Consider the following 14277-nt stretch of genomic DNA (forward strand, 5'->3'; position numbering starts at 1 on the left):
GGCGAGGTCGCTGGGGTTGCGGAGGTCGAGGAAGCTGGACAAGGGGAAGAAGGGGGAAGAAGGGTTTGGTGGGTCCTCGTCGTCGAGGAGCTGCTGCTGCTGCTGCGGGGGAGCGGCCGACGATGACATGGCGGCGGCGGCGATCGATCCGACGGGGGGATGGATTTGGGGGAATTCGTAACGGAAGCGATTTGGGGGCGATTTTTCTTTCTTTCTGCCGAATTTCGATTCGATTGATTTTATACCTAGGGCGATGACTGGGGCGGCTGACAGTGGGGCCTGCGTGGACTCGTCAAGGATCCAGAATGCTCTTTTCTCTAGTCTAGTACGCAAGGCAGTTTCCTCACACTTGCATCATCTTCATCTACTACAAGAAAAAGAGATACTACTATTGCTTCTCAATAACCAGGCATCTATATCCCGTTGTGTTTTTGCTTTGACGATTCGCCACTTGGTCGATGGCGACGTAAAATGTGTGCACCCTACCGACGCGTGGATTATTTTGGGATCTCACTGTGTAGATTCGCGTTGTGGTTTTAGTTATGCTGTCAAAATTTTCTTAACTAGCATGCACGAATTATGGGTGCGTTTAGTATCTTCTGGGTATGTGGGCTTTACGTGGCCAGAAGGTCGTGGATAGGTTAGACTCTCCTTCCTCTCCATTATCTACCCGTGTCCCTTTCTGGAAGACTCTCGCGTCCACCGCTCAACCGCCGCTTCACTGCCGTCTGGGCCTATAAAAGCCCCTCCTCCCATAGCATCCCATTGCTCACTTCGTCGTCCGCCCTGCCTACGCCTTGTGCACATCCAGCTTCTTCTCATCGCCCTGACCAGCCACTCAATGTTGCCTAGCCTGCTGATGGACAGGATTGCTGCCTCGCCACCGTTCGCTGATGATCAGTATGTGAGAATTTAAGCAGGGGCTAGCCGTTTATGGCTTGAAACTGATGGATTTGTTTCTTCATGCACAACTGTTTGGTGATACTATATGATTCCTTATATGGTAACAGCAAGAAGGGAAGTGATGATGGTGAGTGTAGTATATTTATCCTTGATTAACTCTGACAATTAGCAATTGTTTGGAACGACATTGATGCAGCCTGTGACTAGCAGGAATATTAACTTCTTTCCATGTTCGAATTTGTCATCCAAGTTTGAGTGACAATAGGGCCAAGCAGGAGGATCTTGCTACCAAGTCTAATTATTTTGGAATAAGTGCTGATAATGGACATCTTCTATATTACCTTTTGATAGCAGCCCCAAAAGGTCAATTTATTTTAATTTTTTAACCTCAAAAGTGCTCAACTATGCAAACCGTGTTCAGGTTCTAAATTTCATACGTTTTGCTACCCATCTGCAAAAACATATATGGTATAACCGAGTTTACAGGTCAATTTATTGTAGAGTAAATTTGATATGTTTTGCTATTCATATGTAGATACCCTCTTTTCAGGTTGTAATATACACCATTTTTTTTATCCATTTCAACAAGGCATATGTACCATGGTGCTTCATTTCAAATAAGTTGTTCTTAAGAAGCAAAGGGAATGATCGGAGCTCTTATGCGTTTTGCCCTTTAGATATCATGCAGGCTAATTAATTCTCCAGAGAGGCAAGTCATTATTCCTGGAAGCCATATATATATATATATATATAGGACACCTTTTCTGTACTCCCAGGAGTATGTACTCCCACCTCTAGAAGGCCTCCCGTTAGCATCGATTAGCGCCAAAAAGAAAGAAAGAAAAATGGCAGTGGCTATGAGCCGGTTGCATGCCCCTGCATGCAAGGGCGTTGTCCCGCATGAGGTTAGGAAATTTGTTACGGAGGTATCTCCTCGGTTATGGCCCGATTAGGATATTTTGTTCGCAGATGGCTATGTACTGCAGTTTCTGCATATGCTAAGCAGTATGTATTTAGTTTTCTGTATTGAAGTATATACTTCCTTATTATGAGATTAGTATACTTCTGTAGAAGGGTGTATGTACTGCATTTTCTGATGTACGAGTTCGGAGTATATACTTCAGTCTTGTAGCAGTATGTGCTTTTTTTTTGTGAGGAGTATATACTTCGTTTTGGGATAGAGTATATACTTAGCAATCAAATGAGTATGACTACTCTCTACTTCTATCTGAAATCAGGACGATATCTACTTGGCAGCCAAAGGAGTATATACTATTTTATTATTAAAGGAGTATATTACTATCAGAAACAGGGTTGGTTATATATATAATTTGCAGCAAATTAAATACATATATACAACCCCAAAACAGACATGAGAGGTATCTGTACCAGATAACAAATAAAAGTACACACTTGCTTTTATATATCCCAGTTCAAGCATATATTTACACCAAAAATGGATTACAGTAAAAAAGAGTATATCTTGCGGCCAATATGAATATGTTTCGCCAGATGTCAACACACACTTCTTTTCCAAAGCACAAATTTTCTGCAGTTTGCGGTAAGATCTGAAAGTAAAGAAGCATAGTTGTTAGGTCAAGAACTGGAGCATAAACAAACAAGAAGATCGGAAACTTGTTACACAACGAAGAGATGGCGATTGCTTCATAAATTCAGTACGTCAAAAGAGAAACAGTGGGAGTGTATTAGGACTAGAACTCCGTATAATTTACAAGATGATCTTTCTTTTGTAGTTTAAACTAGGATAACAACAATATTTATTAAAGACGTGCCCTGCTCTTTCTCACTTTTCTTCTTATCAAATAAAGAAGCCTGAAAGAAATCTGGTATAATTAGTTTGCTGGACAAATATATATGAGTATGCCCAGAAATATGAGTATGTTCATCCAAAAAATAGTACTCACTCTATAAAGAAATATAAGAGCAGCGCTACTTTAGTGATCTAAATGCTTTTATATTTTTTTATGGAGGGAGTATCTTCGAAGCTGTGAGTATGGTTAGTATATTTGTTACAAAGCAGCATTTTCCTAGAAAGGAGTATGTTGATCTAAAGATGAGTATATTCAGATCTATGAGTATGAATTTACAAGGAGAGTATATGCACAAAAAATACAAATATGTTCGTCTAAACAGTTAGTGAGAAGCAACTATTGTATGTAATCCATTCTGGTGTTTTCCCATCGAAGTGGTGACATTCTTCTTTTATGACCGAGGTGGGCAGCGTGCATACATAGCTGAAGCTGAGCACATACGTATGTCGCCGACAGGAAGGATTGAATCATCACAGTTGTCCGAGTGCAGGTGCAGTCGGCCACCAGGAGAGCCTCCATATAAGACACAAAAGAAATTATGTTCTTCTCCAGGAAACAACAGATCAGAAAAAATAATAACCGGAACTAAATCGTATGGAGACAAACCACATGCCGCTGGCCGCCTGGCCCTTGGAGTCGAGGCTTCAAGATCAATTGGAAAGAAGGTGGGTCCGTTGTACTGATGCATGTCTCTCAGTCCCATCCATATAAACTAGCGAACCGGAAGGCAACGACGAGGCCAGATGACGATCACCTGGAATCCAACAGCAGGGGGAGAGAGCTTCCCATGAATCTTGTTTTGCGGTCGGAGGTTGTCGCCGCGAGTCGCGCATCTCATCGTCCCCGTTAGATGTTGTCGTGCCACTGCCGCCGCCGCCGTCGCCCATTGTGATACGTCGGTGAGGTGGTGACATGCCATACGAGGAGCCGCCGAGAGTGATTATCTTCTACGAAGGGATCATCTAAAAATTGTAATCAGGTGAGAACAGCTAAATAGAATCCCTAAAAACGTGGATCGGTCAACGAACTGTTGTTTTCTTAAATAAAAAAGCGTCGCAGGTTTAAAGAGCGACTCGGGCGCCCAAGAAAAAAAAAGCACACGTGGCATGGGAGTATGTACTCCTAGGTGTACCAACCTATTAAAAATGTATGTCTGGTCTGGTTGAGTGTCTGTCAATATATGAGTATTCTGAAAACCAGACTGATAGTTTAGCTTAATATATCAGTCGTTTTCACTCCTGCCATTGGGTTCTCCATGCACATCGGTAGCATTCTTTTTCTTAAAATCATCTCATTTTTTGCCACTATCTTCTATATATTAACGAATTATTTTTGCAAAGCAGCCGGTACAAATTAATGCTAATTGTTCTTCATTTATTTTCATCAGGTTAAATGTTTCAAATATTGCTCCCAATATTCAAAAAGATACACTTCTCTTTGATATTTCCAGTTCTATATAAGAGCGTTTCGTAAGTCGGGTTACTGCATCTTTTGTTCTTGATGTTCCCGTTAAACCCTAAACCCTATATATTAACGTGGTAGCAGTGAGGCCGGCGAGCAGTCGCCGGGAGGCACGCCGCCGAATATGAAATGCCGTGGGGAGGGGGCGAGTCGAGGGAGAGGCTCGGCTTTTACTCCGAGCTGTAGCAGCCGAAAATATGTAGGAGAGGGAGAGGCGCATTTTTCCTGCACTAACTATTTTTTTGATCGGTTAGATGCACATTAGAGAAGTAAAACCGACTTTTTACTCCTCTGACACCGGATAAATCGGGTTTTCTGTTGAGTAACTGCAGCCTGTGCGGCGTGATAGGATATATGATATATTTCCTCACTACATGTGTTGTGCAGTGCAAATCTGTTTCGAGTCCATTTGATAGTTCTTTCCGTTCTTCAAGTTTGAATAAATATATGGCTGCTATGGGGGATTGATCACTACCGGAATTTTGCCTAATCCCGACTATGCCGACGATGGTCAGCGGAACCGCCAGGGTCCTATTTCTTGGTGGATAGCTGGTTTCGAGTGGATCCGATCACCATTTCTTGGAGAAATTTCCTGAGCAAATGGTACAAGTGAGCATGTACCAATGATTTCTCTTGAGCCTGTAGAAGAAGTACATGAAATGTATGGGGTCAATGATGAATCACTGTGGCCGACCTTCTTCTCTGTGAGACCGTCAGGCAGGCTTATACCATTACGCTCTGCTCTGCTAATATGGTCAGGCAAATTCTGCCATTTATTTTCCAAGTTGAAAACCATCTTCATACCATCCCAGCAACCAACAACAATGCTCCTTCAGAGGCAGACTGTTTGATTTTTTGGCGAACCTTTTGTATCATTTTGATTACGTATATTGGGGGAATTGTACATAGAGAGGAAGTGACCACGTCCAAGATCTTCTAATCTATAAGCAGATGATTCATTTGTGGAAGTTGGACCACATGCAGCGAAGAACAAGGGGTGCAGGGAAACAACATCTCAATCCTCGGAGGTTCGTTAATTTTCAGCAAAACATGAATGAGTTGGTTTTGTTTGACTCTCCATATATATGTATGTTTCCTGATGATAAATTGAGATGGAAAAGTGTATCTATATACCTACTAATAAAGCAAGATGTGTTTCTCCAATTTTTCCATCCGTTCATCGTCCAATTTTTGTTTTTCTATCCGAGGTGGTACTAAATTTTTGCGCGTCCGTATTTTACCAATCCAGATTTTCGTACTTGGGCCGCACACGCTGTGGCCCAGCTAAGCCAGCCCACGTATTTCCTTGCCCATAAAGCTCTAAAAACTCTATTAGTCACCTGATGCGGCAGATAGTCAGAGCGTCGCACAGGTCACCTCAAACGATGCCGGCCCGTTTTGTTTTTCCTTTGAAATTTATTTTTAATTTTACCTTATTTCCTAATTAAAACTTTTCAAAAAAGGTTCGAATTTTTAATGAAAGTTTCGAAAAATGTTCAGGATTACAATATTGTGTTCCCGTTTTTAAAAGTGTTGGGAAAAATATTTTTTTCTCTTTCTGATTTTTTTTCGAAATTCAGGACATATTCATAAAAATTCCATTTTTTGCGTTTTCAAAAATTGTTTAGGATTTTCAGAAAAAATGAAAAATATCTACATTCGAAAAATATTCTTGTTTTAGTGAAATGGTCATAGATTCAAAATAAATTCCGTGTTTAAAAACAAATTTTATTAAAAAATTCTGAATTTTCCAAACATGTTCCATTTCCAAAAGTTAGTCACGATTTCAAAATATTTGTGTTTTCATAAAAGGTTCATGTCTTCACAAAATAATGTGTTTCAAGTTTTGTTCATGTTTTTTCAAAATAGACGGAATATTAAAAACATTGTTTGTAATTTCAAAAAATGTTCACTTTTATAGGAATATCCGGCAATTCATATTTTTAAAAAATTTCAAAAAATATTTTAAATCCGACGTTGCAGTATGTTCTTAAATATTCGTGCTGGCTATTGGTTAGCAGTACACGTTTGTTGCCATGGCTAGCAGCACGCGGTCAAGTCTTTAAGGTCATGTGTTCGATCATTCAACCCGTCATTTTTCTGGACGGTCACCGGGAGGTCAAAGGAAAAAGAAAATAAAATCACACGATGCGTCGTGCAACCCCGCGTGGCGTCGTGGCGTCAGTCAAGGCGACGGTTCCCGAGGTGCCCTTCGCCGCCCCCGATGCGCCATTAAGGCCGGCGTTATGCCGGTGCGTCGGTCACCTACCCGCCGCCCGCCCGTCCTTAAAACTCCACCACTCGGTCTGCCTCACCCACCCCCACTCACCTCACCCACGGATGCGATCCCGCAGACGTGTTCCTCACTCCACCGACGAGCTAAAGGATGGAAGATTTCATAGTTCTTCATAGGTCATCCCTTTATATCCGTTAATTTTATGTTAACTATAAAGATTGACGGTTGAGATTTAAAGTGTGTCTAGAGTTGATAAAAATTACCCACCAATGCTATCCATAAGTGAGAAAAACCGATTGGTTTTTCTTCTTTTCCGCCGAAAAGAACAATTCATAAAAAAAGAAAAATTTATAAACGTTGGTCACTATAGGGGAGTCAAACTCGAGCCCAGCTAAAACTGTGACGCTCGGCAGAGGGACACTCGCAGCGTCTTTGGCTGGCCTGGGTGGATCAGGTCGTGCATCCAGTGCGGTCTATGCATGTCCGAAACATTACGGCTCATGGTGATGCTCTTAGCCAGCCGGGCCAAGGCGCGTGGGCGCTCGGGGCGCGGTTGCTAGCAGGGCATGGTGGCGACGACGGAGGCGGTTCCGGCGCAGACCTCGACGGCAGCGCCCGTAGACCTTCTTTCCGCCTCGGCACCACACCGCCGCAAGGCCGACTCCCATGCGCAGCCCTGCTCTGACCGCCACGGCCCCGCGTGGCAATCAGGCCTCACCGGCGCACGAATCTGGCCGTTGCCTCCCCTGCTGCGCGACACCTCCCACCAGATGTTGCATCCCCCTACAGAGGACCAGAGAGAGCACGACCGCGCCTCCCATTGTCTCTCGCTGGTGGCCGCACTCCTTTCCGGCTCCGGCTTCCAGCGCACGCCGCTCCGGCCAAGAGCGTGCCGACAAGGGCGTTGCGCGGCCGGCTCAGCTGCATGCTGCATGGTCAGAGCAGCGGGGAAGGTCCGCGAAGGCGGTTTGGCGATGGTAACACAACCCACTCAGCCGCAGACGACCAGCGGCGCCTCGCCCTGCTCACCGTTGATAGTGCGATGCAAGCAAAACCAAATAATTAGTATTCAAAGAATTTACTTTATGGTAGCAATACCTTGCAAGCTTCTTGAAAACGAATCTGTATGCTTGATGTGAACAGAAGTGCTCCCAGCGTCTTCTGCACCATGGCTCAAGGCGCAGATGTCAGGCTAGTGGTGCGAAGTCTGTCAGGCTAGGCTGAGGAAGGCTGCGGCCCTGGAGTCTTTAGTCTCGCAACTTGCGTCCCCAACTTGTCTATTTGCGGACATGAGTAAAGCATACGACAGGGTTGAGTTGGAATTCCTTAGAGCTATGCTGACCAAGATGGGCTTCGGGCCAAGGTGGGTCGATCTGGTCATGAACTGCGTCTGCACAGTCCGGTACCAGATCAAGGTGAACGGGGAATTGACTGAACAGTTTTCACCTTCTAGAGGCCTACGTCAGGGTGATCTGGCTTCGCCATACCTGTTTGTTATTTGTGCGGAGGGACTCTCGGCCCTGCTGCATGATGCGGAGGTGTCGGGGAGGATCAGTGGCGTCCGTATTTGTCAGGGGGCACCGGTTCTGTCACACTTGCTGTTCGCGGATGATTCTTTGTTGCTGCTGAAAGCGAAGCAAGATGAGGCCCTGCAGCTTAGGCGACTGCTGGATCTATATGAGGCGTGTTCTGGTCAGTGCATAAACCTCGAGAAGTCGGCTGTCATGTTCAGCCCGAACTCGGAAGAGGAGGTTAAAGCCATAGTGAAGAACGCGTTGCTGATCCATACTGAACAATGGAATGAGAAGTACTTGGGGTTGCCGGTTCATGTTGGCAAGTCCAGGAAAAAAGCGTTTGGTTTCGTCAAGGGGGCCATGGCTGGGCGGGTCTATGGGTGGAAAGAACGTCTTATTGCAAAGGCTGGGAAGGAGACCCTTGTCACTACAGTTGCTCAAGCCATTCCCACCTTCGCTATGTCATGCTTCTACCTGACAAAAACTTTCTGTGAGGAACTAAGCTCTTTGGTCAGAAACTATTGGTGGAGCCAACAAGACAAGGAGAACACAATTAATTGGATTGGATGGAAAACTCTCACGCTTCCAAAGGCTCAGGGAGGGTTAGGATTCCGGGACATGCACGGGTTCAACATTGCCATGCTGTCGAGGCAGATTTGGAGGCTGCTCCAAAACCCGGATTCCCTATGTGCGCAGGTGTTGCGAGCTCGTTACTATCCCAATGATCAACTGCTGGAGGCCGCCCCGAGAGATGGCATCTATTACTCCTGGCGTAGCTTGCTTCATGGGATGCAGCTCTTTCGGGAAGGATACATTTGGAGGATTGGGGATGGCACCCAAGTTAATATCTGGAATGATCCGTGGATACCGCGGCCCTGGTCACGACGCGTCTTAACGGCACGAGGGCCAAATCTCCTAGATAAGGTTTGTGAGCTTATTGATCCATCCATAGGCCAATGGGATGAACAGTTGGTACGAGACACTTTTTGGGCCGACGATGTCAAGCACATCCTTCAGATCCCTTTGAGAGATGGGGCCCAAGACTTCATAGCCTGGCAGTATGACAATAAGGGTACTCACTCCATCAAATCAGCTTATAAGCTCTTCTGCCAGCTGGAGGAAACCAGGGTGACCGGGGACGTGGGTGCAAGTAATGCGAACCCGGGATCTCTGAACAGAGTGGAGGATGACTCGTGGAAGTGGATTTGGAAATTACCCTGCCCGAAAACCATTCAAATGTTCACTTGGAGAGTCAAGCATGAGTCCCTTGCGCTACGGACGAATGTGGCCCGGAGAGGCATCCCTATAGCTGACACGAAGTGTTTGTTCTGCGGCAGAGTTGACGAGGACGGGGCTCATCTCTTCATCAAGTGCAAAACTGTCAAGGGCGTCTGGAGAGAGCTTGGTATGGAACGGGAACGCGGTGCGTTGGAACGGATCACGTCCGTGCATGCAATGTTGGACTTCTTGTGGGGGCTGGATGTAAAAAAGTGACTTCTTGTTCTCACTTTCTGGTGGTTATGGTGGTCTAATCGCAACAAGCTTCGTTCAGGAGAACTGCCGCTAGCGGCCGAGGTTGTGGCCAGAAGAGCTCAGAGCAGTGTCCTGTAATTCATGCACATATATATCTCCACCGATCCCAAGCCGTCACCGGAGAGATGGAGGCCTCCAGTGGATAGTGAGTACAAGATTAACGTTGATGGATCCTTCGTCCCTGGGCAGCCCAATGCTGGTTGGGGCGTCGCCGTGCGAGATGCGGGAGGCCATCTTCTGTGCGCTCGGGCGGGTTGCGAGGAGCATGTAAACGATGCCTTTGCTGCTGAAGCCCGTGCCGTGGCTCAAGCTCTAGCTGATGCTCTGGACTTCTAGCTGATGGTACGTGTGGAATTTGAAACGGATTCCCAACTTCTAGCTGATGCTCTGGACTTGGGTAAGGTGGACTTCTCAGCGTACTCAGCTGTGATTGAGGACATGAAATACCAACTAAAGCTTTGGTTCTCCAAGTTTACAATTTCTGTTTGTAGAAGGAGTGCCAATTCGGTGGCACATGAACTTGCCAATCTTGGTCGAATGTGTGAGATAAACCACTGTATGCAGTGGAACTCCGATGTACCAGCCCATGTGGGCGTCTGTGTCTCGGGCGATATGCCCAGCCACCGTTAAGCAATAAAGCCTAGTTTGCTTTCAAAAAAAAAAAACTTGTCTATCTGCTAGTATCACTTTGCATGTACATACAAGGGGTAAACTGGATTTTCTTAATTTAGTACTCACGTACACAGCCATCCGAGTTTGAATCATATCTGTCTCAGATTTGACCGGCCAGTTTCCTTTGTCTCTTCGTGATGATGTATAACTCTCAACTCAACTAATCCATCACCCATAGGGAACCGTGCTAAAGCTAGCTCCTTTCGCTTGAACAGGTCTGGGGCGTTGTATGGGAACTAGTACTAATTTTGAGGTTTGATGCAAACAGCCATCTAGCACGTCAATCCCTCCTCGAAACTTGAAACAGAGAGTAGCATCGACTCTGTAAGGCTGGTCACAATGGGCAGGAACTTAGGAGTAACATCACACACTCCAATGCAACTTTGCTTATGTGGCACATATTTAATGAAGAGAGAGCTGCTTGTGGTAACTAGCTAAGTTACCGGAACATCACACTCCAAGAAACAATGAGTCTATGACCTAATAAATACATCGTTGCATGACACTAAATACATGTTCCTACCCACTATGGAGGTAGTAACATATTCTAGGGAAGTGTGTAGGTTACTAGCTTATGTTCCTGCCCATTGTGACCAGCCTAACGCAGCCGTCTTGGTTTGAAAAAACATGGCGGTAGTTTCTGGGTGATCCGGACACATACAAAGTAACTCCTGCCTATCTCGATGTAACGCTCCGTGCACTGTCGCAGAAAAATTTGATGTGTCCTCAGATTGACAGATCGTCAGAGACACCTGTGGCGGCGCATAAGCCGTAACCCTAATTTCTTATGAACTTAATTTTTATCCTCGTCAGTCCAACTGATTATTGTTGATGTAAACTCTTCCTCGCCGGCTATTGCTCATGTGGCGGGTCGTGGCTTCTCGATTCTTAAAAAGATCCCTCCAAGAACTCAATATCACCGTGCGCAAGCCCCATGGTGGGCGCCAACTGTCATGGAATTGTCACGACAGATGTCCTAGTGTGAGGACTTAGTCGTGAGGCCAGCACATCTATGTGGTAGCTTGAGAGGGGTTGAACGAAATCGAGAGACGCAACACACAAGACGAGGATTTAGACAGCTTCGGGCCCCGGGAAACATCATCCGGTAACAACCCTACATGATGTTTGTGGCTAGGTCTCATTATGCTCATGGGGGAGTCGCTGGTAAACCGACTGTTTGTGTCTAGCCCTAGAGATTGTTTCTTCTTTGCTTGCCTTTTCTTGAGGAGCCCTGCCCCTCCTTATATATGTTGAAGGGGCGGGTTACATGTGGAGTCCTATTAGGATTAGGACTAGTCTATCTCTAATACAAACCGGATACAAGCCCAGGTCTTAACTCCTTGTAAGACAAATATTCCTCACGCCTTTCCTCTTGAACCGGCCCACCATAACATGAGCCGGCCTTCTGGGCCTTGGGCCTTGTCACCGTCTGTCCCTCCCGCCGGGTTACCAGTGAATCATGATGTTTAGTCAGGTTGCTTGTAAACCGTCTGGTCTGTGCGGGTCGCCGGTGAATCGCCAAGTGTTAGCGAGGTCTCAAATAAACCGCCAAGTCCGGCCGAGTTATACTCCCGGCCGGTTTACGCCGCGAGGTATATCCCCGACACCGTGTCCCGATAACTTCAACACGAGGGGGGGGGGTCGACCTACCCCCTCCCCGATAACATTATTTTCCCATGTATGTATATCGTCGTTGTCGATATAACCCCCTTCCGGATAACTTCGACAGTGATAACTTATACCACGGGAGCACCCCCCGGCCCTCTCGCTCGACCAAAACTCTCGAGGACACCCAAACCCTAGAAAAAAATGATGTCGGTCTCCTACCCCCTCTCGCCGCGCCCCTACCCTTGAATCGTTGCCGAGGCCACCCCATACCCGGAATAAGCTAGGTCTACGTTTGCCACTAATATATCCACCTGTTGTCATGTTTGTGTAATAATTGCCATGTTGTAATATTTGCAGAAACAATGGAGCACGGACGAGACGAGCAAGCAGAAGAGGTGTTGGGGGACATAATCTTAGCCGGAGGAGGTGATATCTTGTCGTATCTTAACGCCAATGATGGTCTGGAAGAACAGGGTGAAGAAGCAGGCTACTATGGTGATCGAAGAATGGAAGAGGAAAGACATGATTATGATGGCTCCGGTGACCCAATGCTGGTGCAAGAAGGAGCCCGTGGTGACGGCTCCGGTGACCGAACAGAGTCCGGCCAGGTAAATATATTAGTTAAGCCTGTGTTGACTAGCTAATTGATGCATTCATTGTTTTAGTATGTACACATATTAATTAACTCTCTTCTTTCTTCTTTTTTCTAGCCCTTCGGATCGAGCACAACTTTGGTAAAGAGACGAGGCCCGAAGAAAAAGTTGCGCTCGGATGAAAGGTTTGAGATCACAGCAATCGCGCGCGACGGCCAACCGATTGAACCCATCCGGACAAAGGAAGCATTTGCTGCTCAGTGCGGGGTTCTTGTTAGGGACAAGATCCCGATCAGCATCCACCAATTGTATAAGCCTAAGAAGGAAGAACCTGAGGTGTCTTATGCCAATGATATGCAGAAAGATGATCTTTGGACTGAGCTGAAGGAAAATTTCACCCTACAGCCAGAGGAGGATTCGGAGAAGCCAGGTAAAGAGAAATTAATCAAGTCTCATGCTCTTAAGAAGATGGCAGGCCTATTCAGGAGGTGGAGGAATGAGCTAAAAAGGTTTGTCGACAAAGAAGAGACACCACAATTCATCGGCAAATATGAGAAGATCAGAGATCACTGGCCCGCATTTGTGGCCCACAAGATATCGGAAAAGAGTAAGAAGATGTCGACGACAAACAAGATAAATGCTGCGAAGAAGAAACTTCACCATCAAAGCCCGACCTAAGTGGGCCAAGGCTGAGAATGATCTGCTTGATAAGGGATCGAACCAGAGACAATGAACTGGCCAGACCGTTGACGGACTTGGTTCTTCGAGGCTGGCGGAACCTTGGACCCTGTATCAGGAAGTGCATTTGAACGGACGAGCAAATGGAAATGAAAGTGCGTTATATCGACTAGAGGGGGGGTGAATAGGCGATTTTTATGTAAGTCTTCAAAATGTGTAAGTTATGAAGACAAACAGTAGAGATATGCCTATTACTATGCAGCGGAAGTTAGATTACACTAGGCAAGTCATGGTCAAGTATTCAATAGAGTGAAGGCACAATGACAAATAGCTGCAGTGTAATAAGGATCAGGTAGGAAGATTTTATGAAGCCAAACAGATCATACAGTCACGTTGTGAAGACAAAAGATAGAGCAGGCATGCAATGACTTCACAATGAGTAACAGTAAGAAAAAGGAAGTGAAGATGAAACCAGTGACTCGTTGAAGACAATGATTTGTTGGACCAGTTCCAGTTGCTGTGACAACTGTACGTCTGGTTGGAGCGGCTAGGTATTTAAACCTAAGGACACACAGTCCCGGACACCCAGTCCTGAACACGCAGCTCAGGACACCCAGTCCTCACCGTATTCTCCTTGAGCTAAGGTCACACAGACCTCACCCAATCACTCTGGTAAGTCTTCAAGGTAGACTCCCAAACCTTCACAGACTTCGTTCGCCGGCAATCCACAATGACTCTTGGATGCTCAGAACGCAACGCCTAACCGGCTGGAGGATGCACAGTCCTCAAGTGTAATAAGTCTTCAGATCACTCAGACAAGAAGACTTAAGTGATGCCCAATTCTCTCTGGCTCTGGGTGGTTAGGGCTTTATCCTCGCTAGGTATTCTCTCTCTCAAAGGCTTCGAGGTGGGTTGCTCTCAAACGACAAAAGCCGTGCACTGAATCTGAGCAGCCAACCGTTTATGGTTATAGGGGGTGGACTATTTATAGCCACTGGGCAACCCGACCTGATTTGTCCGAAATGACCCTGGGTCACTAAGGAACTGACACGTGTTCCAACGGTCAGATTTCAAACTCACACGACAACTTTACTTGGGCTACAAGCAAAGCTGACTTGTCCGACTCTGGACAAGATTTGCTCTCATAGTCTTCACTCGAAGACATAGGTTTTTTGTTTAGGCATCACTTCAGTCGTTCTGACTGGTTCTCTTGGACCCCACTTAAAAGTACGGTGGTTCCTATGACT

The sequence above is a fragment of the Triticum dicoccoides genome, chromosome 7A, assembly GCF_002162155.2.
Source record: "Triticum dicoccoides isolate Atlit2015 ecotype Zavitan chromosome 7A, WEW_v2.0, whole genome shotgun sequence".
NCBI classification, from domain to species: Eukaryota; Viridiplantae; Streptophyta; class Magnoliopsida; order Poales; family Poaceae; genus Triticum; species Triticum dicoccoides.